A 5400-nucleotide genomic window follows, 5' to 3' on the forward strand; every position below is an offset into this window, starting at 1 on the left:
CCCTTCCGCAAAGCCCAGGCAACTGCTTTTCAGCTCAAGTTTTCTACTCTGGATTTTAGTTACCTTGGTTTAGTTTTCTGTGGCTTTTCTGTATTTTCATGGGGTTCAGCTATGCATTTAAAAAGATATTAAGTGTATTTTACTTAGCATTTCTAGATGTTTTATAGTAGCAGGATTTTCAACTTAGTCTGCTATATCACCAGAAAGAGGAATCAGCATTGTTTAAAAAACAAAACTTTAGACAAATTAAATTTAACATAGTTTAACTGCATAAAGAAGGATTCACGAATCAGGCAACCTCCGAGAGCCAGAGTAAGTTCAGAGCATCTCTGGTGCTGCCACGTGGTTGGAGAGGATTTATGGACAGAAAAACAAAAGTGACATTGAGAAAATGGAAGTGAGGGACAGAAACAGCCAGACTGGTTACAGCTCTGTGTCTGCCTTTTTAAAACAAGGTTTAAACACTTAGCAACCTGTGAGTAGTTGAAGTATGGCTTCTGTGATTGGCTGAGACTTGGCTGCTTGTTACAAGAGTAGGTTACAGTGTGTTTTCACATCATTAGGTTACTGTTCACTACGTATGCAAAAAGCTTTTGGCCAAACTTAAAATATTTAAGGAAGCAGATTTAGACTAAATTTAATTTAACAGCATCAACTCTTCTCACTACTTTAACTTATTTCCATGATTATTAGTGTAGCTTGAGTATTTTTGATGTCTTCATGATCATTTATATTTCCCCTTATATATATAGTTATTGTTTATTTATTTACTTATTTATTTTATTTATTATTAACAGACAGGGTCTCGCTTTGTCACCCAGGCTGGAGTGCAGTGGCATGATCATAGCTTATTGCAGCCTCCAGCTTCTGGGTTCAAGTGATCCTCCTGCCTCAGCCTCCTGAATAGCTATGACTATAGGCGTGCACCACCCTGGTTAATGTTTAAATGTTTTGTACAGAGGAGGTCTCACTATGTTGCCCAGGCTGGTCTTGAACTCCTGGGCTCGAGTGGTTCTCCTGCCTCGACCTTCCAAAGTGCTGGAATTATAGGACTGTAATTATAGGATTATAAATGAGCTACCACGCCCTGCCATTTTTTTTTTGAGTTCTTGATTCATTCATTCTGTTGGAATATTTGTTTTTTTCCTGTTGATCTGAAATACTTTAATATTCTTATTGATTAAGAATACTAAAGTTTTGTCACATAGAGACACACCTTTTTTCTTTTTGTAGAGAGAGTGTGGCTTATTTTTTGCAATATAAAACTTATAAATATTTATGTAATCAAAGATACCAATGTTTTCCTTTATAATTTCTGTCTTTACTGGCTTGCTTACGAAGTCTTTCTCTGCCTCAATATTTTAGAATAGCCATCTCTTTTTTTCTAATATTTTTATGATTTTGTTTTGTACTTTAAACATTTTATTTTATTTATTTTTTTGAGACAAGGTCTCACTCTGTTGCCCAGGCTGGAGTGCAGTGGCGTGATTGTGGCTCACTGTAGCCTCGACCTCCTGGGCTCAGGTGATCCTCTCACCTCAGCCTCCCTAGTAGCTGGGACTACAGGTGCACACCACCACCCCTGGCTAATTTTTAAATTTTTTGTAGAGACGGGGTTTCACCATATTATCCAGGCTAAACATTTTAAAGCAAATGGAATTTATTTTGGCATCTGATGAGGTAGGGATTTAACTTTTATTTTCCCCTAAATTGTTAGCCAATTGTCCAGTATTTATACTGAGTAATGCATATTTTCTGTAGGACCTGAGGGTCTTCCTTCATCATATGCACCAGAAGTTTTTAAACTGTGTTCCACAGAGAGTTTTCCTGAGTTACTTCTGAAGTTTTCTGGGGAGAAAAGGGGGAAGAAAAAAATGCTAGTCTCTTTCTCCAGCTTCTAGTGGAACATCTCTGTTCCTTTTTTGTTTTATTCCTTTTTGTTGGTGCTCCTCGTCAGATTTTATTTGAAGATTTTATTTGAAGAAAGAATTCATCTTCCTGCAAATCAGTAATATAATAATTCTTAAATAGTAAATATTTAAATTTGTTTCTGGCCCTTTTAATCTCTTCCATTGCTCAGTCTGTCTTTTTCTGCACCAGTTTTACAACTTAAAAAATTATGAAAGCTTTCAAATGCACAAAAACAGAAATAATAATATAATGAACCCCCATATGCTCATCATTAAAATTCAATAATTATCATGATATTGCCACATTTGATTCATCTATCCTTTTTTCTTTTTTTGTTTTTAAAAAATTTTTTTGCCAAAGTATGTTTTTTCTTTTCTTTCCTGCCTATCCTTCTCTTTTCTCTTCTTCCTCTTTCTTTTCTTCTTTTCTTAATAACTTTTTCCTTTTCTTCAATTTTCTTTTGTCCAGTCATCCTATCATATCACCCACACATACTTCAGTATGCATCTGTTTTAAAAAAATGAAAATAATGTTTTCTTATGTAGCCAAAATGCTATTGTCACACTTAACATTAAAAATAATTCTGCAGTATCATCTCATAGCCAGGCCATAATCAACTTTGCCCGATTGCCTCAAAAAATGTCTTTTGACAATGGTTTGTTCAAAATAGAATCCAGACAAAATTGTTCTATCTCTAGTGTTTCTTTAATCTAGAGCAAGCTCCTCCCACCTTTTGTTTTTAGCCATTGGCTTGTTAAAGAAAACAATGATTTAATAATTGTGATTTAGAACTGTTATTATCAAGAAAAATCTTGGTTCTCCTCTTCACTCTGCCTGTGTGGACTCAGCCAGAACATCCTGGCCTGCTCACTTGTGGGGGCTTGCCTGAGGGAAGGTGTGGAGTGGCCAGTGTTGCAGTATTTCTTACATAGAGAAAGGGTATCTTGAAATGTTATTGTTCATGCTTTTCTTTGCTACACTTTTTCCACTTGACCTTTTCCCTAGTAAATCAGAGGCATTGCCTTGAGGAGAATTAGGATTGGTACAACCGGAATGCTAACAGAAAGAAACAGTCAGAATGAAACAGTAAATGTTCAGTTTTCTGACTTTAAAATAGCCTCTTGAAGCCCACATCAAAAACAATAGTTTTGAAAGCCAAAGCCTTTTGTTTGCAGAGAACCAGGTTTTGTTGAGAGAAGAAAAGGCTCTTGAGAATCAAAAGGGAAGGCCCGGAAGCATCAGGGATTGGGCTTTACCCACATTGGAAAGAGACTAGAGGGAGAGCTGGACTAAGCCGCCTTCATCCTGGGCTGGGGGAGAGCAGGGACCTATGAGGTTGCAGGGAGGCCTTGGGAAAGAGCCCACAAAGAGGAGGACATCAGCATGGAGAGACTGCAGATCAGTCCCAGCAAACCTGTGGAGGCCAGTTAAATGCCTGGAGCTCATCCCCTGCCATCCAAGTGAGTCCCACTGTTGCCTGAGCCAAAGAGCCCTGTTAGTTGCTCTTTTTACTACTGCTGGAGATCTTTCATCAATAGCAGCCTACAAGTCACGCTCAGATGGCCCAGCAGATGTGATACTTGCCTAAGTCTAGAGTCATTGCTGAACCTTACCCTACCCACATTGCCCTACATGGCAGAGGACACTAATAAGCCACCCCCAACTTCTTAGACCAAAGGGCAGAGCAATTAACACTGAAGGGGTGCTAGAGCTGAAGGAAGAGTCACCCACCCCTGTGTTTGGGAGGGACTGGACTCTGGGGAGGCGTACTCCACTACATTCACAAGTCACAGATGCGGGGGAATCCCCCAGCCTTGTTTTGCTCCTATGTTCAGCTAGTTGGTAACCTTTTGTCAATTTAATAGGTTTGTTCCACCAGATAGAGCAGTGATCCTTAACCTCTTCTGCCTATTAAAGTCATGTGGGGGAAGCTTCAAAAAAAAAAAAAAAAAAACTGACACCGAGCCTTATCCCTAACCAATTGAACTGGATTGTCTGTGGGTGGGGCCTAATGTCATTGTGTGATTGTGAGTAACATTTTATCTTTGTGAAGCCACTTAACTTTGTTCGGCCTACACATTGTCCCCATACAGCTATTTCAAAAATGCACCCTGGTGGTGCTAACAGACTGAGACCGACAGTTTATTTATTTATTCATTTGTTGTAGATTGAGGGTTGTTTCCAGTCAAACAGCCAGAAATAGAAGGGTTAACTGCAGCCAGTGGGGCAGGTGTTTGGAGAGAAGACAAGCTGCAGGTGATGGGAAGGAGGCCAGCCCCAGCCGAGGGCAGAGTAACAGACAACAGGTGGTTGTGCTGTAGGGTGTTGGCATCAAGGAGGAACAGCAGGAAATGACAGGGCATCAGGCACGTCAGGGAGCACAGCAGCGCGCATTCTAGGAGCAAACTATAGGCAGGCCCCAGAGAGGTCCAGCTGGAGGCAGCAGACAGGACTGGAATTATTCTTTATGATGGGCCTGATTGTGTCCCCTATCCCCATACACCAAATTCATATGCTAAACTCCTAACCCTCAGTACCTCAGAATGTGACTGTGTTTGGAGATAGGGCCTTTAAAGAGGAAATCAAGGAAAAATAAGGTCATATGTGTGGTCCTCAATCTAATATGATTTGTGTCTTTATAAGAAGACTATGGGAGGACACAGAGAGAAGGCAGCCACGTGCCAGACAACTAGAGAGGTTCCCAAAGAAACCAAACCTGCTGACTCCTTGTCCTTGGATTTCCAGCTTCCAGAAGTGTGGGAAAATAAATGTCTGCTGTTTAAGCCACAGTCTGTGGTATTTTGTTATGACGGTCCTCACAAATGAATGTACTTCTGTCAAAGGGATTGATGAGAACAGGACTAGGCGACAGGCCTAGAGACATGGTATCGTGGCTGGATTTCAGCACCAGACACGCAACAAGAGTTAGGGAATCAGGACAGGGTAAGTGAGTCAGGGCAAACAGGATTTCATTTACTCATTCAATCAATGATATTTTAGATCAACAATCTGCTCCACGCAGGGCCCTGTTCTAGACACTGGGTAGCCTGCCATTGCAGCAGTCCAGATAAAAAAATTATGTTCATTTAGATTAGGAGAATGTCAGTGGCTAGGGTGATCTGACACTCAAACAACCCAATGTGGAGATGATGTCCTTTAAGTCTTCCTGATCAGGCAAGTACCTATTTGCAGAGGGTTCCAGTAACTTCATTTTCAGAGAAGGAACTGTGGGAGCAGAGACCAGGCAGGTTATTTATAACTAACCCAGGTATATGAATTTTCTCTTTGAGGGAAAGAAATTTTCAGTTTACAGTTTTCACTGGCACCTAGGTTAGCAAACTTAAGATGTTTGCCAGATGTCTTCATCTCATGCTGTTAAATTTAACACATAACATTCCAACTTGATCTTAACTTTGTTAGTTTTTCTAAAACATCAGTTTCTTTCCCAAACCATGTTTCCATGGAAAACACAAGTATTTCCAGGCAATA

This window comes from Pan troglodytes, chromosome 9 (assembly GCF_028858775.2).
Source record: "Pan troglodytes isolate AG18354 chromosome 9, NHGRI_mPanTro3-v2.0_pri, whole genome shotgun sequence".
NCBI classification, from domain to species: Eukaryota; Metazoa; Chordata; class Mammalia; order Primates; family Hominidae; genus Pan; species Pan troglodytes.